This window comes from Eptesicus fuscus, chromosome 17 (assembly GCF_027574615.1).
Source record: "Eptesicus fuscus isolate TK198812 chromosome 17, DD_ASM_mEF_20220401, whole genome shotgun sequence".
Taxonomy (NCBI): Eukaryota; Metazoa; Chordata; class Mammalia; order Chiroptera; family Vespertilionidae; genus Eptesicus; species Eptesicus fuscus.
Genome location: NC_072489.1, coordinates 13,479,742 through 13,507,550, shown reverse-complemented (window position 1 = coordinate 13,507,550; position 27,809 = coordinate 13,479,742). Strand labels below are relative to the sequence as shown.

Below are 27,809 nucleotides of genomic sequence, written 5' to 3'. Positions count from 1 at the left end.
TCCCTACTGTAGCTCAGATGTAGCCTGTATGAGACTGTCTTTTGTCCTGAAGTTACATATTTTAAGGGCTCTGAGCCCCTTCACGGTTTCTCAGCACTCTCATCTCTTAATCCAGAGGAAAGTGACAAGATGACCCCTGGCCTGTCACTTGTCACCAGAGCTCTGACCCACTGCTGCCGAACACTGAGCCAAATGCCCCGCCCAGCACTGTGCTGAGCACATTCACTACCTTATCTCCTCATCCCTGTGACCACTCCACTACCATCAGCTCCTTGCTACAGGTGCAGAACCTGAAACCTGGAGAGTTCAAAAAAGAATAACAATAACTAAAGTCCCTTAAGACAGCGGTCGGCAAACTGCGGCTCGCGAGCCACATGCAGCGCTTTGGCCCCTTGAGTGTGGCTCTTCCACAAAATACCACGGCCTGGGTGAGTCTATTTTGAAGAAGTGGCATTAGAAAAAGTTTAAGTTTAAAAAATTTGGCTCTCAAAAGAAATGTCAATCGTTGTACTGTTGATATTTGGCTCTGTTGACTAATGAGTTTGCCGACCACTGCCTTAAGAGCACTGTTCTAAGTATTTTCATATGTTGACTCAATTACTCCTCATAGCAACCTTATTTGTGTTATGATTTATGTTATTGTATTCATATTACAGAAGAGGAAACTGAGGCCCAGAGAGGAGGTTAAGCAACATGCCCAAGTTCACCCAGCTCACAAGTGATTAGGCAAAATTTAAATTCAGGCAATTTGACACCAAAGATGTGCTTTAGCCTCTAGGCTGGCTTGTCAAGGTCATAGCAATGGTCAGGGCTAGAGCCAAAAACGCCCTGTTCCACATGGTCAGGATCTAGAGACACAGGACTAGCTACGTGCTCTATAGTCTCCAGGTCACTGGGGAGCCAGATCTCCTCCGTAGCATCTCCAACGACTGGCCCACAGGGTCTGCAATGAATGCCTGGCCTTCCTCAGAGCCAGGCTGGAAAAACATTTGATGATCTTGTTTCTTTCTGAATTTTCAGGAGATTAGAAACTTCCAGCAGAGGTAATAAGCTGTATGACGACATTCTGGGTCCTTCTGGTGTGTGTAAAGGAGCCACTCTCACAATGGTGTCCAGGGGGCATCTCTAAACACAAGGAACAGGAGCTTACACCAGGTAGCCTTCCTGGTGGGCTGGAAACTCTAGCTAGGTTTGAAATCGAAAACTTCTCAAGCTCTGGGGTCTCATCCTCTTTACCCCTGAGCCATATATTTTAGTTTCTGCTAAAAGGTCTGCCTGTAGACATAAATGACACCCAAACTCATGAGTTGACCTGTTTTCCCTTTCCATAAAAACTAGACATTCTGGGAAGTCTCTAGCAGGCACTGACCCAGCCACCAGCATCTTGGTTCTACAAACAATGGCCCCAGGGAACACAAAATCAGCACTTCCTCACCCCCACTGATCTTAATAGAGAGTGGGTAGGCAGAAGGTTTATAAATCAGATGAGTCATTTGGTTCACCAAGGGAGAAGATAAATAAACCAACACTCCAATTAATTTTAACCTGCAAAGAAAGTGCTTGTGAGTGGTGCTTCAGCCAAGTCCGCAGGGTCTGAACAACCTTAATTATTCACAATGCAAATTGCTCTCACTGCTTGCTGGATAATTCCTCAATACCTTCCATCCTGCTTCCACTGTCCTTCACTCATCCTCCCATCCTCCGTTCTCAGCATCCTGCTCTTTATTCCAGAAGAGCCAGAAGGAAATTGCTGGAAAGGGCCTTCCAATCACTCAGTCATTCTCTTTAAAAAATCTTGATGAATTGTTTACTTTTAATGAATCTTCCAGGACCCTAATTAGATTAACCTAGGATCCTAGGGCCTGGCTCAGTGGTTGAGCACCAACCTATGATCCAGGAGGTCACGATTTGATTCCTGGTCAGGGCACATGCCCGGGTTGCGGGCTCAATACCCAGTGGGCAGCGTGCAAGAGGCAGCCAGTCAATGATTCTGTCATCATCCTCTCTCTCTCTCTCTCTCTCTCTCTCTCTCTCTCTCTCTCTCTCTCCCTTTCTCTCTGAAATCAATAAAAATATATTTTTTAAATAAAGAGGTTCTCACTCTCTGCATTTCTGCTTCCCAAGGCAAAGCTGCTCTGCCCTTCAGAAAAACAAACTAACAAACCAAAGCTTTAGCCTCATGAGCTGAGATTAGGTCAGAGATTGGAGCCCACCACTCTCTGGCCGAGGTTGCATTATGAATTGGATTGTGGGGTGCTAATGCAGGTGAAGGTGTATTTAAATGATCACGCCATTTCTCGTTGGCTGTGAAGAGAAATTTGGAAGACATAGTGGTCATAGTTTTTCCCATCAGACCGTGCTGTCACAGAGTATGTTTGGTTTTCCAATGACACTGACCCAGCCATTTGTTCATCTTGGCATGACTCTGGTGATCCCTGCCCATCTGTGCTGTCATCTTTAAAGTCCTTATTATCAGCCTCACTCCCCAGCTAGAGAAGCTATCTGTCCCCAAAACAAATTTAAAAGGAGGTGAGAGGATGAGGTAGGACCTGTCGATGATGAACCAAAAATGAGAGCCAGGGAATGGGGGGCGGGGGGGGCAGGGGGGGGCCTCTTTGGATACCTTCTTAATTGGCCATGCAGACATAACGACAGGAAACTCCAGAGGGAGGAGAATCAGGCCCACCGCAGGGCTAACAAAGCTCATGAGTCCATTTCTCAAAGGCAAGTGGTCTGCCCTCTCTCCTGGCTCTGACTGATCGCCCTGCCGCCTTCCTCTCCTCAGTCTGGGGGTGGTTTCTTAACAAGATCCCTTCACTGGGCAGCGTAGTTTCAGAGAGCACAGCTTCAGTGAGCACTCCCAGGCACAGTCATGGTCACCTGGCAGAGGTTCTGCGCAGAGTGAAGAAGGAGGTGGGGAGTCTTGCTGGTGCTGGCGCACGTGCAGAACCAAATGGCCCACAGGACGAGATCTAGGTCAGTACTCAAGTGAGTGGGAGTCCTCACAGCTTGGAGCATCGCCTGACACCAGAGAAGCTGCAGAATGGATGAGTCCAGGAGCCAACTGTGCCACTCCCAGCAGGAGCCGGTGGCTGCAGGGGGTGTGGACTGATTTCCACACCAGGCCTCTGCTCCTGACCTGCTGTGAGGCGGGGGCACGGGGAGGGGTGCTTCCCATGAGTCAGTCGATCTCAGTCTCGGCCTGTCTCTCTCCTTTTGCCATATTTGCTGCCTATCCGGAATGTTACAGTTCCATGGACCCAGACACACCTGGGGTTTGGCTGATCTAATTAGCCACAGATGAGTCTGTTCCCAAAATAGGGAGTCAATTATTCTAATTTCTGTTCTAACCAACAAGGCATGACGTAGGCCCAAGGCGCATAACCCCAGATTGGGAGAGGAGACGCATGCCTTCTGAAGGGTCCTCAAGGCTTTCGATCCTGCATGACTGTGACTCTGAAAGTCGTGTCCTGAAGATGGAGCTGAGCGCAGGGACAGACAAACCTTCCCTTGCACATAGCTCCCAAGTCCCTGAATCTGAATGGAGGGCACTGGTGAACCGGTCTCCTTTGGGATGGTCCTCACACTGCAGGAAAGGGCTGTGGGGTAATCCCAGCATCTACAGCCGAGCCCACAAAATCAGGGACCACTTCCTTCTGACACCGAAGACCAAGACCCTGTGGGAAGACACAGGGCACAGCCCAAGCATGAGCTCCCCAGAGCTGCTTCCCCTGACCCCAAGGAGGTGCTGACACTCCCTCCCCTCACATCACCCTGCCCTAGGCCCACCCCTGCAGGGCATCTACACCTAGAGCTGGAGTTTGGGGATTTGGATCATAGTGGCGCTGCCCATTACCTATGTGATGTCGGGAGCGCCTTAATTTCTCTAAACCCGTTTTCTCATCTATGACATGAGAGTGATGAAAGCACCCACCTCAGGAGCTTGTGGTAAGGCTTAGATGAGTTAATAAGAAGAAAAGGGCCCTAGCCGGTTTGGCTCAGTGGATAGAGCGTCGGCCTTCGGACTGAAGGGTCCCAGGTTCGATTCCGGTCAAGGGCATGTACCTTGGTTGCGGGCACATCCCCAGTGGGAGGTATGCAGGAGGCAGCTGATCAATGTTTCTCTCTCATCGATGTTTCTAACTATCCCTCTCCCTTCCTCTCTGTAAAAAATCAATAAAATATAAAATAAAAAGAAGAAGAAAAGGGTTAGAACATAGGAATCACTCTGTACACTTTCACTGTTGTTTTGCTGCCAGTACTACCAGTTGTCAAATTCCATGTCAGACTATGAAGCCCTTAAGGGTAGGAAACTTTTCCTATTCCCTTCCAGCACCCGGCACAGAACATGATGCAGAAGAAAGTTCAATGACTGTCTGATAGATGAATGAATGTTGTCAATCCAATGGACAGTGCTGGACCGCTGACCTCAGCTTCATTGAGGGGTGATTGCCTGAGACCTTCCCTGCAGGATGCTGACAGAGGGGAGAATTCAGTGAGCCACCAGGCAGAGAGGCACTGAGCAAGGACAGAGAGAGGGGCATGGAGTTCTAGCAAAACAGACTGGCACTGACTTTGACCAACGGGCTGTGCCTGGGCATCTACATTTCTTCTCAGTCCATCTATTCATACATCTAAACAGAAGCTGAAACTATTGGGAAGACAGGGTATCATTTCCAGAAGAACAAGGTCAGAGGGAGCATGACCCATCTTTCTCCACCTGCCCCACAAGGCTCCACCAGGACCAGAGAAACCAGCAAGCTCTCCGCTGGCTCTGCTTCTGAATCACGGCAGAAGCCAACTGGTATTCCCAGTCGTTCCCCGGGCTGTGCTGTTGCTTCACACCCACCTGGGAGCCAGTCCTCCTTCGCATGGGCCCCAGCCGGCCGTGTCTCCCATGCCTCTCTGAACCCATGAGGCAGGAAGCTTGTGACTCTCCCGAAGCTAGCCACAGGAAGCTCCACGGCTGGCCATTGTGTAACCATCACTGGAGAGACATCTGTGGCCTTCGTCCTGTGGCCTCTGGAGGAGGCAAGATGGGACCCGGCAGGCAGCCAGGGAGCCATGGAGGCCATGTGCCCAAGTGAAGGAGGGTAACTACACCCATTGAACTGGAACTGCTCTGAGTGTCCTTTGTGTTTTAGACAGGGTATTTCGTTGTCTTTGAAATGCCAAATAATACTGAAGAAGGCCATGTTATTTTTTTAATATATATTTTTATTGATTTCAGAGAGGAAGGGAGAGGGAGAGAGAGAGAGAAACATCAATGATGAGAGAGAATCACTGATTGGCTGCCTCCTGCACAACCCCCACTGGGGATGGAGCCCGAAACCCGAGCATATGGCCTGATGGGGAATTGAATCATGACCTCCTCATTCATAGGTCAATGTTCAACCACTGAGCCATGCTAGCCAGGCGGAGGACATGCTATTTTTATGAATTTTCAGAAAAGGTCATGGACTAATAAGAGGTTGAGAACATGCCTGGAGGCTTCTTGCCCTGCTGTGTGTCCTGTCACTGTTCTATTTATAGCTGACGTCAGTTGCCTTACTCCCGACAGTTACACGCGGAAACAACATAGCAATCCAGAACTGACGGATGTATATGTCCCTTCAGCCTACCTACCTCTCTCAGATCTAGAATAGTCGGGATTTTCAGCCACTGTTAAAAGAAAGGAACTGACCAAATGCACAGTCCAGACACCAAGATCCTCATCCCTCTTTGTCCAAGAAACACCGTGTTTGCCCCACCTTAGCTGAGCGCCCAGCCTGCCACTCCCCCAGGCATGAAACAGCACCCAGAAGGGCCCCGCCACCACCAACATCTATCAGGGTGATTTGGTGAGGATCAGCACTGAGAGCGATTTCTTGCTCATTCATCATGGGCAGTCTGTCGAAAACAATCTCATTTCAAACCCGTCCCAGAGAGAAAAGAAGTGACAAGTGGCACTAAGTAATCTACATCAGGGCTGCTGGGAGTCATTTATCTTTCCTTCGCCCCGCCCAGGACCTGATGCTCTGAGGAGAGAGGAGGAATAAATCAAATGGGCTCTGAGAGAACCTGTTCACCCACAGGAGGGGCTTCAGATAAAACAGAGGCTATGGGATGGCCACACACTCCCGGCGGTTCAACTCGTTTTGGTCCCTGTTTTACGATCACCGTCCAGAGGAATGATTGCAGCATCTCAGAGGGGCGTGCCTCCCTCATGACCAAATCTGCTCTCTGCCTACTTTTAGTTAAGCTTAAAAGCCAGAATTCTCCTTCTTCGGGAGTAATTAAGGGGAAAGCTTATTGCTTTTTATATAACCCAGCCTCCCCTTTGTCTGGGGCAGCGTTTCCTTTGCCAGACTGTAGCATGGAGTCTGTGGCATATTAGCTAACAATTCTGTGCATGCCGTTTCCACTGACGTCAACGCCCTGGAAACAGCCAGACTATCAAGCAATTTGTGGTCCACAGTGAAAAGCAGGAGATGGAAAATTTTTCCTAAGTTCCTGGCTTTTTTTTTTTTTTGGTAATTAGTTGCAGATAGGAAAAGCGATCAATCACTCTTCTTACAGAGCCTCTGACTAAACCCAGGTTCTGGTCCTGAGGTTGGCCAGCCCTCAGAAGGTGCCTGTGAACTTGAGTCCCATCTTTCTAAAGCTCTGTCAGTCTATGGCTTGGAAGGTACAGCAAAATGCAAATTATGGCATAAATGCTCTACCTCCTAGGAACCAATTTAAACAGAACCACCTTTTAGAGGGTAGCCCCCGCCAGTTCTCACAAAGACTTACACTATGGCTAATTATACTTCATGACTGTAATAGTTCTGTTTCCAAAATAAATCACTAGGTTTTATGTGTATGACATTTTAGGATCAACTTATCCCCAAACTGCTTTCATTTGCTGTCAAGGGGTCTGAAAACCTGGCTTGGAAAGAAATAATACATGATTTTGCCCAAGACAAATGTAGGAATCAAAGTTAAAGATCTGGATTCAAATCTTCCTTGTGCACTTCAAGCAAGCCACTCTGACCTCTCTGTGCCTTGGTTTCCTCATCCGTACAATAAGGTTAATATTGGTACCTACCTTGTAGGCTGCTATGTGGATGAATTGAGGTGATACTTACAAGGGGCTTAGCACATTGCCTGGCACAGAATAAACATTAAATTAAATATTTTCAGAAAACTCTCAACCAGAGATGAATTAGGGGGTGGGCCAACTGGTCAGTTTCCTGAAAGGGGGAGCGGTATCAATGTATAAGGTGCCCAAGAAATGTAACAAGATGGGAAACTGGGATTCTCGGCAAGAGTACTTACTACACATGATCAGGAAGACTACTTGGGAAACCCCTGTGAGGAGCTAAGACTCTGTAGGGACAAATTCAAAGACCAATAGAGGGTCTCTGAATGGCTAAGGCAGGGGCCAAGGCCTCCGAGGTACCTCTGGAATTGTTCTCTTCCTTCTCCTTCTCTTCCCCCACAAAAGCTGTCTCCACCCTGAATAAGTGTTTAATAAATACGTAGAGGATGTCAATGTGAAGGCATGGGAAATCAGTAGTCCAGGCATCTCCTTGTCTATCACACTGAGCTAACTGGGCATTGGACCTAAACACCCTCGTTGCTTTTTTCATTCTCTCCCACTATTCAGCCACCTCCAGTGATGAGAAACTCCAACTGGGGCCACCGTGGTCATGTGGCACCTCCCTCCTCACGAGGCACGGGTCCAAAACCCTCACAACCACCAGAGCCAAACCCCAAGGGGGGAGTAGCCTTCAGCCCTCACTGTGTGGGAACCTTCAGTTCTGGAAACCAAGAAAAGAACAATCCACCATGCACACTCTATCACCAGGGCTTATCAACGAGTGTTACCTGGGAGATGTGGCTGAAAAGTGTCTGTGGGGATGCATGTTTATATCATAGTAATATAAATAGTTGTCGACTCCTCTAAAGTTAATGAAGCATCTTGTGGCCAACAATTTTTCTTTTTTCTTTTTTTTAAAGAATGATAAGAAGGCCGTGTTCTGGAAGGAACAGGAAGATCAATAACCATTCCAAGCCCATCCGGACCATGGACATAATGGAAAATAAACAAAGGTGATTCATGTCCCTGAGGAATCTCAAGGTTGCGAGTTAACCCAGTTTACCTTCCCAATTTTGTCAGGCCACTTCATCTCCCTCTCCCCCATCAAGGGGTATACAGAAACAGAATAAATATATTAATCTAATGCTTTGGCAGAAAATCCAATGCAAAGAAAACAGTCTATGATAAGGCCCAATACCAAAAAGAAGAAGAAGAAAAATGTAAAAGCACTGTGTTTAAAATCCATCTCTTTCCCTCTACTGGTGCTCATCACTGAGAAGGAAATCATTTATTCAGCCCACTGTCTGCCAGGCATGTGCTAGAAAGTTATACACATCTTGACCCTGGGTTGAGGGGGGCAGTATCATGGCCATTACCCAGATGGAATGACCAGACTTACAGAGATGTTAACTTGCCCGAGGTTATACTCCTAGAAAGAGGCAGGCCTGGATGTGAGTCCCAACTTGGAGTCCAACCCCTGAGCTCTTCCCGTGTTGCTCTGTTGACCCGCCCCTAAAGCTGTGGTGGGAGGTGGCACACCCCCCCCCCGAGATGAACTAGGGTGGGATTCAAATGCTGACCAGGAGCTACTTTTACTCTAGAAATCAAAAACAAACTGCAGTGGCTCTAAGCGAAACAACAAAAGCTAAAAAAAAAAAGAAAAGAACAAATATGGGTGAGGATGTGGACAAATTGCAATCCTCGTAGATTGTTGGCGGGAATGTAAGTGATGCAGCTACTGTGGAAAAGAGTTTAGTGGTTCCTCAAGAGTTAAACACAGAATTATCGGATGACCCAGCAATTCCACTCTTCGGTATATAAGAATTGAATTAAAAACAAAAATTCAAACAAATACTTGGGCACAGATTTTCACAATAGCCTAAAGGTAGAGACAAATTTTCACAAAGGCCCATCAATTGATGAATGGATGAACAAAATGTGATAAATCCATACAATGGAGTATTATTCAGCCACAAAAAGGAGTTACATACTGATACATGCTACCACGTGGATGTTCACATGAAAAATAATATAATAATTAATAAAAAATAATGAATAAACTCTGTGTTTTGCACACTCACAACTATAACCTTACTTTTGCCCCACTCTGAATTATGCTCAGTGAGGGAAGCCAGACACAGAAAGTCACATGTGTGATTCCATTTATATGAAACATCCAGAAGAGGTAGATCCATTGAGACAGAAGCAGATCATTGCTTGCCAGGGGCAGGGAGAGTGGGGGGATGGGAAGTGACTACTTAAAGAGTATGGGGTTTCCTTTTGGGGTAATAAAATGTCTTGGAGTTAAACAGAGGTGATGGTTGCATAACATCGTGAATATACTAAATGCTCCTGAATCATACACTCTGGTATGGTTAATGGTTAATTTTATGCTATGTGAATTTCACCTCAATTAAAAGCACAGCCAAGAGTGCTACAGTGAAGAAGACTATTTCACAAATTGTCTAATCCACTCTGTTCTCTGTGGACTGGGAAAGTGAGCCACGGAGTTCTAGCTGCCTCACCTAGAGTTACACTGGTAAAGTTGGCACCATCAGGATTAGAAATGGACCCTCTGTCAACTAATTTAACGGAACTAGTGTTAAATTAGTTTCTCCAAGGTCACTAGAGGAAAAGGAGAAAAATGCTGAGGGAAACATATCTTCGCCAAGCACCCCTGAGTGCATCAACTCCTGCCCCTCTGGCTCAAGGTTAAGGTTCCTGGGAAGGCTTCCTCCACCCCCACCCCAGGGAACAGGGCCTTGAGCGTCTATGTGCACACAAGCCACAGAGAGTTCCACATCATGGAACAGCCCCGACTCCCCTCAACAGAGCTATTTACATGTTCAGGGAGAGTCCACTTCATTTGCTTCTGCTTGAGGTGAAGCAGGTAACCTCAATTAACAATCAGATTACTTCTTGAGTTTCCAGAGCTTGCTCATTACCGAAGCCACTGTCTCCCAGAAGGTCCCTAAGTAACTCAGATTTTAATATGCCTGGACTGACAATTTTCTTAGCCTGGGCTTCAGTTGGGACCAAGTGACTGGAGAAATGATGGTTAATTTGGCCATAATCTTGCTGACTTAATCAAAATTTGGTAATACTCAAGACTCTGAAATGACATTTTCCCTTCTTTAACTACTTTTACACGTGACTGGGAGAAGGTTATGTTTGATGGACATGTTTAAGATACATAAATTCTTGAATAGATTCTTCCCTACTTACTCTAATCACTGATCTCTTTTCACTGAACAAATTTAGCATCGGCATGAGAAATCATGAAGCTAAGGGTTCATTCTTCCTCCTCTGGCTTGGCTTTCTGAAATGTGGGGTTTGAATGTTGCTTCACATGCAAAAGAATGCATGTGAAGGTGTGGTGAGTGTGTGTGTGTATAATGAATATTTTTCCTTGTTAAAAGGCACGACGAAATTGATAACACCTTGCAATCCAACTCTCCAAAGAGTTTGTAGCTCTTAGATCTACCACCAATCCTTCTCAACGTTTCTACAAACTGTAACTGAAACTCAGGTCTTCTGGGAGGAAAATGCCTGCTATTAAGGTCGACAACCTAGAAGTCACCCTCGATTTCTCTGTTTTCAACTGAACAGCCCACTGTGCCTATGCCACCTCCCACATGTGCTCACCGCCTCCACTGCCTCCATCCCCGCCCCAGGCATCATCCTCTCAACTGGGACTAATGAAGCGGGCTCCTGAATATTCTCCTTGCTTTTATCTTGCAACCCACACTTAATTCTCCACATCACAGTCAGAAGGACTTTTTTGGTAACACTTCTATTGAATGACAATTAAAATACCATTCAATTCACCCATGTAAAGGTTACAATTCAATGGCTTTTAGTATATTCACAGATTTGTACAGCCATCACTATAATCGATTTTAGAACACTTTTATTACCACAAAAAGAAACTCTATACCCTTTAGCTATCAATGCCCCATCTTCCCACCCCTGTAAACCCCAAGCAACCACTAATCTATTCTCTATCTCCCTATATTTGCCTATTCTGGACATTTCATATGAACAGAGTAATAAATATTCCTGTGTGACTGGCTTCTTTCACTTAGCAAAAATTTTCAAGGTTCATAAATGTTGTGGCATGTGTCAGTATTGCATTCCTTTTCATGGCCAAATAATATTCCATTGCATGAATATACCACATTTTGTTAATCTAATTGTCCATTGTTTCCACTTTGGGGCTATTATGAATAATGCTGCTATGAACATTTGAGCACAAGTTTTAAGTGGACATATGCTTTCATTTCTCTTGAGTATACTTGGGAGTGGAACAGCTGTGTCCAGGGTAATTCCATGTTTAACTTTTGAAGAAGTTGTCAGTTGGCCTTCTAAATCTGCTGCATCCTTTTTTACCTTCCCACCAGCAACATACAAGGCTTACAAATTGTCCACATCCTCATCCTTGCCAAGCCTTATGAGCTGTCATTTCTATAATAGCCATACTAGTGAGTGTGAAGTAGTATTTCATTGTAGTTTTTATTTGCACTCACCTGATAACTAATGTGTTGATGACTATTTATCCTTTGCTCGGTTTTTAATTGGCTGTCTTTTTGTTACTGAGCTGTAAGAGCTCTTTATATATTCTAGATATGACTCTTATCTGACACAGGATGTGCAAACATTTTCTCCCATTCTGTGGATTTTCTTTTCACTACTTTGATAGTGCCCTTTCAAATACAAAAGTTTTAAATTTTGATGAGGTCCAATTGACCTATTTTTTTGCGTTGCTAATGCTTCTGATATCACACTGAGAATTAATGCCCAAATCCAATGTCACAAAGGTTTACCCCTAAAAGGTTTTCTCCTAAAAGTTTAAAAGTTTCTGCTCTTACACTTAGGTCTTTGATCCATTTTGAGTTAATTTTGTATGTGGTATGAGTTAAGGGTCCACCTTCTTTCTTTTGCTTGTGGCTATCCAGTTGTCTCAGAACCATTAAAAAAAAATACTGTTCTTTCCCCATTAAGTGATCTTGGCATCCTAGCCCAAAACCAGTCACCTATGATATATGGATTTATTTCTGGACTCTCAAGCCTATTCTGTTAATCTAAATACCCAGATTGGCTTTTTAAAAGCAGAAATCACATTATTCATCTCTGAAAAACAGCTCAACCCCCAGCCAAAATCACTTTCTTTTCCAAGGGTTCCTACCCAGAGACTACAGACTCCAAAGAGGTCCTTGGGGAATATTAAGAATCTATGAGCTTGGATGAGAAAAATTACATTTTTATTTTTATTAACCTCTAACTCAAATGTAGCATTCCTTTCACCATAAATGTGGGCAAGAAACTAGAATATTATTAATGATACCTCTGACTTTTTTAGTAACAAAAATCCCAGCTATTTACATATAAGACTATCATTGATATGGATTATCTCAAAATATCGTTTACACTAATCCTATTTTAGAATTATAGGGTTGTATTAGAACTTGTACTTGATCTTGGTGATAATGCATTAGTCAATAGGCACATGTACATTCTGAAAACTGTATTTCAATATAATTGGCTTTCTTATAATTCAATGTTTTTATATTATGCATTTATAGATATTCTGAAAAGGGAGTCATGGTCTTCACTAGACTACCAAAGGAGCTCTCAGCACAAAAAAAGTTAAGAAATCCTGCTTTTCCCATTAGTGTCTTAATTTTCTTCCCAGCACTGATCATCAACTGAAATTAGCTTATTTATCTGCCAACGTGTCTCCCTCTGACACTACAATTGGAAGTGCCTAGCGCTTAAAACAGTGCCCGGCACATAATAGCCATTCAATAAATATTTATTGAGTTAATTACTGAATCATCAGTAATTCTCTAAGCAAGAGCTAAATCATCAGCTTAATGAAAATAAAAACTCCTGATACCAAGGTAGTGATGCATAATTCATCCTGAAAGTAATTTCCCATTTATAACATCAACCAGATTTAATCAGCGCTAATATGTCCTATGTCCTGTACTATGTGCTTTACATGCAGTATCTCATTGACTGTTCTTAGTACCAAGGAACAGGAATTATTATTATCCATATTTACAGTAGTGGGAACTAAGGCTCAGAGAGGTTAAGTTCTCTTTAAGGTCACACAGCTGGTAAGTAAGAGAGGAAAGATTTATCACCAGGTCAACCTGCCTCCAGAGTATCAATCTTTAACTCCAAAAGATAAGCCACTTGGAGGGACAAAAATAGTAATTTCAGAGAAATATGTTTCTTGCTCTTCAATTGAGAAAACCGAGATGCCGGGGAAAAAATCTGCCCTAGGACGGGGAGTTCGGCAGAGATTTCCAGTAAAATGTTCCTTCCACTGTCCTGTTTATGAGCCACAGCAGGAAAAATCCATAGCAAAAACACAGCAGGACTGGGCCTCACATGAAGGATGAATTTCTGAAAAGGTTTCATTTGCAAGCACAATTAATACTAACAGGCATTAACCGAGGTCCGTTCTTGTCTTTCCTGGAGACCAGCTTGCTTCTCTAAATATTAGGGCTCAGCCTCATTCAGGACATTAAGCACTTCATTAAGCCGAAATCCACGTTAATTTGATTGCACAATTACCAACTGTCTCTGGCTGGAGATGGTCTCATCTGTCAGGTGGCAAGGGGGCAGCGTGGCCGGATGGCGTGCCGGACCTGCGTTTTATCCCCAGCTTGCGGTCTCTCTGTTTTCTGGGTGTGACCTCCTCAGGCCTTACAGCAGGAAGTTAAATTGGAGCAGGGAGACAGATGTTCTCCTTACCAAAGTGGCCAAGGGCACCTGTAGGCCCATCTATCTGGTCTGCAAAGGAACAGGGCACAGGAAGTGTCCTGGCCACCTGGAGATGGAAGCAAATGGGGTTAAATGGAAGGCCCGCAGTGCCCAGGGCAGCTCACCCACACGAGGAGCAGACATCCGGGTGGCTTACTTCCTGTCCCCTGTGCCCAGTTTCATTTTACCAGCTGCTGGCTCACCTGACGAGCTATCCAGCCTGAGTGTACGCAGGGGCCGAGGAGATGGATAATCACGTTGTTTTCCACAGTGATTCTGCTGACATTGACACACCCTGGAAACCCCAGACTCGGTGAAGTAGCTTTCCCCTCTCCTCTGAGACTCAAGCCTGTGCTCACAGGACCCCCCACCCTCCTCACTGACTCGGCTGTAAAGATGTGAGCTTTGCCCAGAGACAGGTGTGATCTTGACCCGCACTTCTGGAAGGCAATCTCTAAGCCCTTGGGATGTCATGTCTGATAAAGGTCTTTGCCTGGGTGTCTTGGGTCAGGGAGATAGTAACAATGTGAAGGGGTGTGTGTGCGGCGGGGGGGGGGGGGGGGGGGGGGGGGGGAGGGCCTGGGGTAACCACACCAGGAAGTCTAACAACGTGATAAATGGTGAAGGGCTTGGAGCCATGTGGTATCTGTCAACCTCCAAGATGACTAAAAACTGAGGGCAGACTCCAAGTCTAAGTGATTGAACCCCAAGAAAAACTCTGAACACTGAGGCTCAGTGGGCTTCCCTGGCCTTATTCCTCAACTTTAGTGTGTTTACACCTTGTCTCTCTAAAGACCTGATGAAAAGCTTCAAAACCCACCTCCAAAGGACAACAACATCTAATACTTTTGTGGCCACTTCCATGCCGGGCACTGCACTAAGAGCTTTTACATACATCGCCTCATCCTTTCCACCCAGGACCCCAGCTAGGTATTATCCTTGTCCCTCCTCACCATCTTCACCCATGTCACAAAGTGAAGACCTCACACCTGGGCAAGGTTAGCTCACTTGCCTGGGGACACGCAGCTATAACGCTCAGGCAGAGCAGGACCAAGCCCAGGAAGGCCTGGCTCCAAATCCAGCTGCTAAGTGCTCGGCGCCACTGCCTTTCCTTCGCACCCACTGCCATCCAGGCCTCAGCCTCCAGCCCATCTCACGGTCCCTCAGTGCCCAGCGCACACACTGGCTGGGGAAGGAGGAAGCCGGGGAAGGAGGCAGTTGGAGCAGCTGGAGCAGCTGGAGATGGTTTCTCTTCAGCCAGCCAGCGCTCTTTAGCAAGCCTGGGTCAGGACCTGCCTCTGCGCAGCCTCTCAGCCCGTCTGTCATGTTCTCCTCGCTCATCTCAGGGGAGTCTCCTTCTTCCTGGTGGGAGTCTCCTTCTTTCCCGGTGCCACTCACCCCTGCCTGCTTCTCCCTGCCCCGCCTTCCGCTCACCAATTAAACTGTCACAGCCGGCTGGCTTGGAGACAGGTGCGGACAGGAAGACATCTAAGGGACAGGGCTTCCTCCGAAGCCGCTCTTCTGTTTTCTGTCAAGCTGGTGTGAAGCCTGGCGGGAGGAGCCCACAGAGGTCCCCAGCGACTCTCCAGCTGTGGGTAAGGCACAGCCCTCGGGAGAAGTGGCAGCTGCCGGCACCTGTCTGGGCAGCCCGATAGTGCCCGGGTCCTGGTGCCCCAGATGGAGCTTGGATGGGATCTCGGCTGGAGATGATGGCCTCCCTGATTTGCAGCCTAAGGAAGGAAATCTTCCCTTAAAAACAAGAGCTGACCCACAGTGTTAGGAGAAGCAACCAAAGTGTGTCCAGGCTCCGCCCTAGGGACCCCTCTCACCCCACATTCGTTCAGTGTTGCCTGGAACTAAGCATGGGGCCACCCTTCCCTAGATTCATCAGCACCGTCCCCACATGTTCAAGGTTGCAAATGCAGTTGGGAAAGGGGGCACCTGCTCAAGGAGAGAAAACACACCGCAGTGATTTGTAGCAGGAGGGGGTTGGCTCCTGGCCCTGTGGAGACTGCCCTCTGTCTGCCATGTGACCTTCATGGCAAAAGAAACAGGAAGGAGCAGGTGAACCAACCGTACCCAGCAGGAATCCTTGGCTTGGGGTCCACGGACAATATCAGGCTCCCTGACCAGCAAAATCCCTACAGCCTCATCCAATTCCCAAAGGGGTGCTGGCCCCACAAAAGAAGCACCACCATTGCACGTGCGATCCACACTCATCGCCTGCTCCAGTTTTCCTTCTGTAGCTTCCAACTCTCACTCACTGGTGCCTCAGCCAAGCATGCGCACACTGGCAGCCACCAAATGCCCTCCTGGCCCACCCCCCAACCTCCCCCGACACTGGATAACGGAGTGTTCTCCAAGGCACTGATGGGCCGCCCGGAGCACGTCTGTTATTAATGCCGCTCCTTCAGACCTTGACTTCTGACACCTGTTCACACCATTCTGACGAGGGAAAATCCTTAGTGCGCTCCTCACCCACTTCCTTGTGCTGCTGCAGGAAAAAGCAGTGCCGGGTGGAGTCCTCTAAGAGTATCTGCGTGTTCCCCTTTCTCTCCATCCCGTCCCGGCAATTCCCTCCGGGGCTCCAACATCACATGCAGTGGGTCTCACACTGGATGCTGAGCATCTTCGGTGTGCGTGGCGGGGGGAGAGGTGAAAACACCAGCTCTCGAGGGAAGAGATGGGCTCTCTGTCTGGGCGTGAAGAGGAACATGGGGCAGAAGGACATGTGCCTTCAGTAGATCCCAGCATCTAGCAGGCAGGCAGGCCCTGGAGCCACGCCCACAGTTTCTTCCTGAGAGAATCATGACAGCTGAAAGGGGGATGAGTGTTTTCCATTCAGAAACCAGATGATGAAACAGCTGGGACCTGGGGCATTCTGGGTTGTCTTAATGAAGCCATCATCTTTTTCCCAGCTCTGAAAATACCTACGCTCTAGACCAGTGGTTCTCAACCTTTCTAATGCCGCGACCCTTTAATACAGTTCCTCATGTTGTGGTGACCCCCAACCATAAAATTATTTTTGTTGCTACTTCATAACTGTAATTTTTCTACTGTTAATGAATCGTAGTGTAAATATCTGTGTTGTATGTAATCGTAATGTAAATATCTACAGCAGCGGTTCTCAACCTGTGGGTCGCGAAGACGATCAGAAAACACAGAGTCGCCTAAGACCATCGGAAAACACAGATATTTACATTACGATTCATAACAGTAGCAAAATTACAGTTATGAAGTAGCAACGAAAATAATTTTATGGTTGGGGGTCACCACAACACGAGGAACTGTGTTAAAGGGTCGCGGCATTAGGAAGGTTGAGAACCACTGCTCTAGACTCTGTACCCAAGCACAGCGAACGCTGCTCTAACATGAACCACCAAGTTTCCATGCAAAAAGTGAAAGGCTGGGAGGTGTGGGTGGAGCTGAGATTTGGGACCACATCTGGGAAGAAAGGTCCAGAGGTGCTTCCAATTTTGTTTTGAAGGGGCCACAGCATGAGAATCGAATAAGTAAGTGTTGACCTCAAGGCCCAGCAAACTGCAAACTTTAAGGTTGACGAAGTCTACAGTCAGGCTTTATCTGTGTTAGCCCATGTCTTCACAGCCACACATGCCAGAAAATAAACCAAGTTTCACATCATGTGTCCGTATAGCCACGTAAGTCAGAAGATAATCTTGAGCAATTGTCAACGCTTATACGCTTAGTGTCACAACTCTGTTTTGGTCAAGTCAACACAATGGCAAAGCAGACAGCTTTGGGCCTCTTTTCTCAAAAAGAATCTGACAATTTAAGGGGGTTATGTTCGCTTCCATTTATGTCCTGGAAAATACACTCTTGTGCACCTAGCAACCATGTTTAAAAAGCGCTTGCAGCTCTTAAACAAACAGAGTGTATGTTTATGAGGTCCTCGCGCCGTTATTTTCAGGGATGACGTAGAGTTCGTGCTATGCAGCTTTGGGGATTTACAGTAAGTTGTGGGTGATTTATTGCTGTGACATACAGTATTTGCCTAGAGAAAAGTGGGCACCGACTTAAGCAGCCTTTGTAAGTGTGTTCCACTGGAAACAAGCTGGAGCAACTAGAGGCTAAGGTCCCTCATCCTGGAGAGAGAAGGGGCCCTCTGGGGGAGATAGAAGACTAAGAACTAAGGCCATTTTCTGGCACCCAGGGAGCAGAACTAATTCAAGACCAGAAAGAGACACAGATTAAAACAGAGGCTGCAAACGGGAGGCCCAAATGTGGACCACGGCGGTGTTTGGGTTGGCTTGAGAGTGCTTTAAAAGTTTCAGCATCCTGGGTAATATTTTAGAACTGGAGATTCGACATACAGCCCAGCCTCCTCTCTTTTCTTTGGATCAGGTGCAGATCTGGTTGCAAGAGTCTGCATTACTGCTGGACACAATCCCCTGGCCCTGGGGGGCATCAGGGGACACTGAGCTCTCCGCTCACCCCAGGCCTCCCTGGACCTGCTCCCCTCTTTCTCACATCCGTCTGCCTCTGCCTCCTGGAGTGTGCAAACCTCAGAAATAGGAAATGCTGTTTTTACAGTGGTATTCTCAAGGAACTGATCTCCTAAGGAGACCAGGTTCATTTTCAGGGTTAAGAATGGCCAAAGCACACGTTTCTTAAAAACTCAGCAGAAAGGCAACATGATTAAGTGTTTGTTTCTTCATTGTGGACATATCCACAGGTGCCATTATGGAAAATGTTGGGTTGCAGAAGCTAATATTCCCCAAAGCCGAGGCATAAGGCGTGGTTTGCTATGAAACGTTTGTCTTTATTTTTGTACGATGGCACGGGCAGGGGTGTGGTGGGAGGCATCTATCTCTGGCGTGTTTTCTCATCTGTGAAAACTTCCAGACGGATGGGGCTGACAGGCAAGGAGGGGACAGCACCAACTTCTCCACCAGGCACGGCGGGCTCGGTGCCGGTCCCACCCAGGAAAATGTCTTCATTTTAATTTGTTTAAAGTCAGAAGAGAAAAGTCACTGTAACAATAATGAATATGTAATAATGAATCCAGCCCGGATTATATTCATCTTTATCCAAACACAGCCATAAGATAAACTGTTGATATTCTTTATGAGAAAGGAACCCAGAAGGCACACAGAGCTCATGAAAATCCCAGTGGGCCCTCCAGGCTCACGCCGGCTCCAGACAAACAGCTCCGGCCGGGCTGTGGGCTTTGTGGACGGCTTTCCTCCCTCCACATCCCTGGATGCTCTGCGTGTGGCGAGCTCATAAGCAAGGCCCCTGAAAGGCATAGTGCCTGCTGGCCGAAGTATCAAAAAGATGGAGTGGATTTCTTCCACTCGGCCACTCCTGGACATTTCCAAAGCTTTTCATCACGTGCACATGGAGAAGAGGAGCATCGCCACCAGAGACAGTCTGCTTCTCTGACTGCTTTGCTGTCCTCGAAGCATTCTCAATCCTTAACCTCAGTAGGGCTTCCGGTCAGGGCTCCTTCTGGACTCAGCACACACCAAAAATATAAGCCAAGAGGCCGAGTGCAGGTTGTCATGACAGCCCCACTGTGGAGCCTAGACCCGGGGAGACTGTTTTCTGTCTCCTCAACTCAAAACCTCCCCAGAGCAAAGCTCCCCATAAACATCCAGCTATCTATTCAGCTTCTCAACCTCCAGCACTTATCATTAGCAATGCTCCTATTAGTAATTGATTATATATTTCGCTTGTTACCTTGTTTTATTATCTTATTTTTCCTATATTTTTGTCGGGACATTCCTGATCCTTGTAAATTATATATAATAGCAAACATCTCAATGGAAAAGAGCCAGTCTTCTGCATCGTATATAAAATCCCCCAAACCTAGCAACATGCCTTGCACACAAGTCTGTACCTAATGGAGTCTGTTACCTGCTACTGAGAGCACATGTACAGGGCTCTCAGTGTCATCCCTGTTGTGATGATGAGACAGGTTGCCAGTCCCTTCATGCTAAGCTTTCCCATCGGTTTATAGGTGGGACAGGATTGCACCTGCGCGCGCACGCGCACACACACACACACACACACACACACACACTCCCACCTCCCAAGTTCTGGGAACAGTGACACATGCATCAAAAAGTCCCAAGGGCATCCTTGCTGCAAGGGACTCTATTTCTAAACCACGAATGACTCATCACTGACCAGGGTCTCCCCAAAGTGGCAGCTTGTCAGGCTGACAGAAGGAAAGACAAGGGGATAAAAGCAGAGACAGAGGTCACAGTTCCACTCCTGTCTGCAGCCCATAAATCCCATGTGGAAGCCATAATAGTTGCACCCATACCTCAGCACCGCCATGGCTGTGTTAAGCATGAGCTCTGCCCTTGTGTTTCCATTAAAGGACTCTGAGCTCCTGTCACTCCAGCTGGCTCCCACCCTGCTCTCTCAGCAGATGCTGAAGGCTCGCCTGGTGTGACTTCAGGTAAAGGACTGGGCTGTGCCATGGGGAGAAGCTGCAGCCCTCTCATACCACTTGTGGGTTAAGCACACACTAGTTTAGAAAAGACAACTAGCTGGGTCTGTAAGGGGATGCATTCTCTTCATTTGCCCTGAAGTAATCATTCTTTTATTTTTAATTTTTTTTTATATTGTTGGTTTTTGTTTTTTTCACACAGAGAGGGGAAGGGAAGGAGAAAAGGGAGGGAAAGAGAGAGAGAGAGACATGGGTGGCCTGTCTCCTGCACACACCCTACTGGGGATGGAGCCTGCAACCTGGGCATGTGCCCTGACCTGGAATCTAACCTGTGACCTTTTGGTGCATGGGACCATGCTCAACCAACTGAGCCATACCAGCCAGGGCGGAAGTAATCATTTTTTAAAAGAAACAAGAGGCTAAGACAATGTCCGCTCATTTAAAGCTTTCTTTTTAAATTCTGGAGATGATGAGGAGAAAGAATTCATTTTGATTTTCGAAAGTACAGTAGATACCATTTATATTTATCAGATAGTGTTTTTACAAGATAAACAAATAAGCAATTGGGCAAAAATCCTCAAAGGTTTTGCATAGCAAATTCCAAACAGGCCACACGAATGTGTTCAGCCTTGTTAGCCTTCCACAACAGAGTTCGTGAACTCTTACTTCTCCCTCTGAAGTAGTACGGGGGAGGGGGGAGGAAGGAGTAGCAGAGTCATGAAATCAGGGAATCCAAGGCCCCTTGCCAAGGGGGGTGAACTAAAGTTTTCCCAAGCAGCCACCTGGCCGGGTTTGATTTATTCCACCTGAGAAGATCACTATTCTCCATGGCCCCAAAGTTCCCCCACGATAACACCGTGAAACCCCAGAACTGTCATAAAAGGTCATGATTTCCTTCACTATTCAATGGATAATACTCCTTGTCACATCTTTGTTCATTATTTATTTTGTAGAGAGAAAACAACAACAAGAAGAAGAAGAGATGAAGTAGAAAGGGGCCTGGCTGACAGGGCAGTGCTCTGACTCTGACTTCCGGCTCTAACCCTGCCCCTGGCTACTGGGGTGACCTTGAGCAGGTCACTTAGTCCTCATCATGCAGGAGAGGAGGCTGAGCCAGAGAATGGTCCCAGGTGGACTCTGACACCTCTTCCAGTTCTAACATTTTATCCTAAAGTTGCCTTTTGCAGCAAACCTGGGAGGTCCATCTCCATCCTTTCTCTTTCCTAACAGAGCCCCTGATTTTTTTCCAAGGAAACGTCAAAGATAAGCAGTTCCCTCCTACACACAGTTGCAGGGGATACTCTACCACAAGGTGAAAGAAGTGAGGAAGCAGAGGCCCTTCAAAGTGTGGAGGGGAAGGAGGGAGAGTGCTTACCCTCTTGGCATATTCTCCACCCACCTTCTCTTTATGTTTATTTGGAAAACTAGACGAGGTAGAACAGCTGGGTGAGGGTCTCTCCCAGGTCAGAGGATCAATTGTTGCCATTAGAGGTTAAATTCTGAAAGGGAACAAGGACCTCCCGATGGGAGTTATTTACAGCCTCTTTGCCCCTAAGGCGTCTCCCCCTCTGCCTCCCTCCAGCATGCTCAGCTCCTCCACCACCTGACACCCCATTCTTTCAACAGCTGCTGGCTCTCCTGTTGTGTTCCCTTCACAGATGTGCATGGCTGCTCTGCACATCCTGCCCTTGAACTTTCCCTACCCGTAATTTTCCAAACCAAAGCCCAGCAATAAAAATGTCAGGGAGAGAGGAAGAAAATTGGGGGGCGTATTTTAAAAGGAAAAAAAGAATAGGGAGATGTTTTACACATACACTGATTCGTGTTGATTTCCTCGACAAAGGTTAAACACTGGCCATGGCTTCTCAAAAAAGAGAAGGCGGAGAGCTGAAGCGCATTTCTCAGAATCCCACCTCGAAGGGCCCGGTTCCGCAAAGGAGCTGGGCACAGAGCCTCCTCTCTGCCTGGGCTGCCCAGCTGTTCATGCTGCGGGGCAAGGGGTGTGCGAAGGGGGACAGTTACAGGAGCGTTCACTGTACTTTACGGTCTACAATACATTGGCATGGAGGTGGCCTACGCTGACCTCCCAGCTCTGCCGGGTGCCTGCCAGGAGGGTGGGCATGTGGGAGGCGCCGTGTCAACCCGTGTGCACAGTTACTAAGAACAAGCCTGGAGGAGGAAGCCAGCCAACTAAAAATCATTGTAAAGAACTCCATGGAAACATCTTTGGGCCACACTTTCCTAGAGCCCATTGGTTTGACAACACTAACTTTCTAGGCACACAATGAAGAACTACCTAAATTCTGCAACTCTCTCGTGAGATACAATAACCTATCTAATGGGACGCAGGGCCTCTGCCGTTATCTCCGTTAGCGTGGCAATTACTGGCACAGAGAACTAGGTAAGCGGGGAGGGCAAAGGGTCTTTCTGCTGAGGAAGAATCCCTTCAGCGAGAAGAGCCCTGGAGAAACATCTTTCCTTGTTCTCTGCTCCCCTGACCCCAGTCCATCACAAAATGCTGCTACTCCCTGAGATAGAAGAGAAAATAGTCTTAGTAAACCAAATTCGGAAGAAACGGATCAGGGTCCAAAGAGACATCAGACAGCACATGTCCGAGGGATCTGTCCCACACGTTCCATGCCGTAGGGAGAAAGCTGTCATAGGACCCTCATCAGCACTGCTGACTTTCAAACGTGGCCCCAAAGGTGAGAAGTGGGGAGATGGAGAACGAGAGGACAAACAAGACAGGTGACTGGGGGGAGAGGAGGTGTGAGGCTAAGGGGCCTCTCATTCTTGCAATTCCTCAGTAAACCCATTTAGTCCCTTCCACAGCCTGGAATTTCACTTCTTGACATGGAAGAGCGATGCTTTGAGACATGCTGGACTCAAACCCCGGCTCCACAATTTCTTAGCTACGTGGTTTGGGGCAAACGTTGCAGCTTCAGCCTCACCTGTAAGTGGGAATGCTGTACTACCTGCTCTACGATGCAGTTTGAAGACTTTAATAGGACTGCTTGTGTTATTTATCTTAAAGTGCTTAGCACTATACTCCATACCAGGCATGTGATCAGCGAATGTAGTTCCCTCCAACCCCAGCCCCTCCCTTCCCTCTTGAGGAGAAAGTCTTGGCTGAGGGAATGAGAGGCCTGGCCTGTGAAGACTGGGGCAGGTTAAGCAGTTGGGTGACTGGCCATTTCTGCTAAAGCTCTGGGTATCCTTATTACATCAGTGGGGCCAGTTTTATTTCCAGAGACCATAAAAACAGTCTGGTCATTTTCTATTGCAATCTTAAAAACAGTTTTCCTTGACCGTAACTAAACATAGCAATTTTAGCGTGTGGAAAATACTCAGCATTATCACTCTGAAGATGCTTCAAGTGAATGAATGGATACAAAATGAATGAATTACTGAACACAAACGTAAACTTTTCAAGACTAGGGCAAGGCCATTTTCACATCATAATCCCGCTGTTACCTTGGCGTCCAGCCCTTAAATGAGATCGCTCTCCAAACCCGGTGCTGCTGTTCGCTCCCCTCTCCTTACGGCCACATCCCAAATGGCTGCCTGTACCAGAAGCCAAGAGAAGATACCAGAAGCCAAGAGAAGATACCAGAAGCCAACAGAAGAACCAGAAAGTAGCCCCCCACTGCGGACCAGCCATTCTGGAGTAAATGAAGTCATTAAGGAAATTTTTAACAATGTGTGACCTTTCAGCTTTACTCTGCTAACAGCAGGTAGCTTGCCTTGCATAGACAGGAGTCTGCATTGAAGTCACGTAAGCAGGATTTGACCTTCATTTTCAGTATATGCAATATTAAATATTCATAATCCACATAACTACAGCCTAAAAAGTAGCAGAGTTTAAACATGAATCAAAGCAATAAATATATTCACAGGTGAGTCATCCTTTCCCAGAATGCTCCTGGAAAAGGGCAAATTCCCAGGGCCCTGAGCCTCTCTCTCTTCCAACTTCCTCTTGAAATTCTAGAAGCAGCAGGAACTGCTGCATTATGCAAGCCATGAATCCTGCACTCACACTGGCATCGTGGGGCTTTCTGTTCCCTTATCTATTAGGGAAGAATCACTGTTCCTATGTCAAAGGGAGGAAACTGACAGGGTTGGGTCAGCCATGATGACATCATCATCTACAGGACATCCAAGGGCACTTTTATTTTTTAAATTGTTTTTGACTTACTGTACATTTTTCAAAAAATCTTTGCTTCTCCGAATAGCAGAGTGTGTGAGAAGAAAGTGTTGGCATAAACAATGAGAGACATCAGAATTAGGAGTTGGAGTGAGGCGTGCCTTAAACGGGGCACAGCACCTTTAAAAAGAATGGAAAAAAAATGGAGTTCCTGCCCAGCTGGTGTGGCTCAGTGGTTGAGCATCGACCTATGAACCAGGAGGTCATGGTTTGATTCCCGGTCAGGGCATATGCCTGGGTTTCAGGCTTGATCCCCAGGGGGGTGCTTGCAGGAGGCAGCCAATCAATGATTCTCTCTCATTGATGTTTCTGTCTCTCCCTCTCCTTTCCTCTCTGAAATCAATAAAAATATAGTTTTTTTAAAAAAGAAATGGAGTTATTTTCTTTTGGACTGTAACTGTCTCCTGTGGCTAACTGATGGGTACCTTCTGGGGGATGGGATTGCTGTGTGTGGCGGGCTTAATGCATCTCTGAGTCTGTTAAGGAATTGACACTGATGTCTGTCCAAAGATTTGGTGGAACAGGCTCCTCTCCTATGTGGGAGCATAATTTTAACACAGTTTAAGGTAATTCTCATTGGCTCTCAACTCCAGGAGTCGTGAGGACAGTCTTTCTTAGCTCATAGCAACCACTGGAAGCTGTGATTCCTCTCTGGTGATCACCGGGAAAAGTAATACCCAAGGAAGGGCTTCTCAAAGCCTTAAGTGCAAAAAAACTGCTCAGGGATCACCTTGGCCTAACAACGGAAAATAAAAAAAAATGTGTAGTTGAGAATATATATCTGGAAATAACGTACCCACCGCCTCTTGATAGCAAATAAGCAGCGAAAGGTTAAAAAGATCATGTGCCCTTCAACTATGGCACTTTTCAGAAGTGCCGGCCTCACCTGCTGCCACACAGAAGTAGAATAACCACCCAGCCCACCTGTCCTCTCGCACAACCTGAACTGGCCTGTCTTGACACTGAACCCGCACAGCCTCACACCTTGAACTTGTGTTGCCATGGTATTCCCCACCATCTGGGGGAGGCCAGCTCTGGTTAAAATTCACCAAAACACGTTATTTGACTGACAATGTCTGACCAGTTAGGTTCACGCAAGGGAAGGCCTATAGATTGTCTTTTAAGTTATTCATTCATTTGAAGGGTATAAATACCAACTAAAATTCATCTGAAGAATACTGTACACTTCTTTTTTCCAGGATAATGATTTCATATAAATTCTAAGAGAAGTTTAAAGATTTATTTCCAAGATGCTCATTTCTTTCCAATAGCCAGCAAAACCACGAGAGGGTAAAACTGATGACAGTTTTGAATGAAAAAGATGGATATTAAGAAATTATAGCCTGGTTACCTAGATTCCATTAGCTTTTTATGTGTGGATAGAATCTCACTTTATCTTGTTCACTTTTCTTGATTATAGTTATTTTAAGAGATTACTTTTTTATTCCTGAACCTTTAGACTTATCATAACAGTTATCTTATAGAGTCTGTTTTAATTCCTCTCCTTACTTAACTGAGCATGCTTGCCAGCTGTCCCCAGAAAGATGGCAGACTCCCTGGTACTGACTATGCCGATCAGGTCACCCCTGGGACAGAACCTTGGGGTATGGTTCCAGAACCAAAGGAAGAAATACAAATGAACATTGGAAAGGGCGACATAAACATCAGGTCTTCCCATGTACAGAGTCTCTCTCTGCCAAACCACACAGTCTGGTGACAGAGAGGAAAGACCGAGTTTAGGAGGACGCCACAACAGTCCCCAGGGAGAGGGAGGACAGTCTTGGTTCTAGGATTGTTGGCACTTTGCTGGGAAAAGCTGAGAACAGAATGGAAGGTCCATTCTTGGAGTAGACTCTCTGCAGAACCAGAACCAGAGACGACCCCCAATGCCAGCTCCCCAAGGCTTAGCAGAGCCAGAACAAAGTCCAAAGGGCCCTGCGGTCGTGCGCGGTGCCCAAGGAGAGGGTCTTGCCTGTGGTACTCCACCAGGATCTAAGTACAAACGGCTGCCTCACAGTAGACACTGTAAAAAAAGACACAATTCAGACCCATCCAACAAGAGCATTTTATTTTAACAGAAATACAGAGGAGCAAGAAGAGAGGCAAAGGAAAGAAGGGGCCGAGGCATCTGTCCTTCTAACGATAGCCACACGCACCTCCACGTCAGGGCTTGCTCTGTCTGGGGCACACAGACTGCATGCCCAAACCCATTTCCTGAGCCCTGGCATGGAAACTGGCAGGGGATGCACCCCCCAGGATGTGCCTGGGGAGAGAATGGAGAAATAAGACCGAGGGCTTTAGAGTTCTTTGCTTCAATTCAATTATGGTCAGAATGATGAAGAGGAGATATTTGGAAGGGGCTTACCTTCAATGACATACCACTTGGAGTTTTCCAGACTGAAAAGCTCGTCTTCTCTTTCTTGGCCAGGGCGAGCTGGTGGAGGAGCGTGTGGAATCTCCTCTCCTGAGAAAGTTTAAAGGACCCTCGCCCTGCGCTGGGCCAAGGCAGCCCCCGCTGGTGCGTGGGGAAGGCTGAACGACCTCAGATTGTCAGACGTGGCTGATTCCCAGAGACAGGTGATTGGAGCTGGTGTTTTCTTTATCTTCCCTAACATGATATTTTGGCCTTGGCATCCAAGTCACAAAATCCTCTGGCTGGTGACCAGATGCCTCTGAGACATTCAGAGGTTAGGCGGACATGAAATAGTACCATCCCGAGACACAGCGAAAGAACGCTAAGCTCAGAATTCAGACACACATTGAGGGTCTGCCAACAGGGGCATCGAGCCGGTTTCCTGGGGCCAGATGCTCATATGCAGCCCCACCAGGGACAGAGTTCAAGGAGCTACAAACACTCTCACAGTGAAAAACACAGGCAAAGAGCTCAAGGCCGCTGTCCAGTGTCCAGCTCATGTCACCACAGACAGGCCGGCCAGACCCGCTCAGCTCCAGTTTCCCAGATGCTGTCAGCATCAAGATTGCAACAGAATCCCTGGAACAGATGATGCACCCGGGTGACGCCTGCAGGGACCAGGGCCGATCTGGCCACCACCCGGCAGCTCCGCTCAGCGACCTCTCCTGCCTCCTACAAAGCCTTTGCCCTCTGTGGCACAGGCCCCACCCCAGGCTCACCCTGAAGCACCAGTTCACTCAGCTGGCACCCGAGGGTCTGTGTGAGTGTCCACTCTAGGAATTCTCAGATGGCCATGGTCTCCACCTCTGGGAGTCATCAAGAACTCTGTCCCATCTCCTTCCTCCCGAGTCAAGAAGCACCAGCGAGCGATGCTTCAGCTGAGTATTTACTTGGCAGGTACGAAGGACAGTATCACGCTTTCTAACCGACCTCAGGTAAG

General features: G+C 47.0%; 1 protein-coding gene across 22 annotated transcripts in view; it reads right to left on the bottom strand.

Moving 5' to 3' along the window:
* The window catches only part of KCNMA1 (potassium calcium-activated channel subfamily M alpha 1), a 689,823-nt gene that overhangs the window by 315,275 nt on the left and 346,739 nt on the right, over nt 1–27,809 (bottom strand). The window lies entirely within an intron of this gene.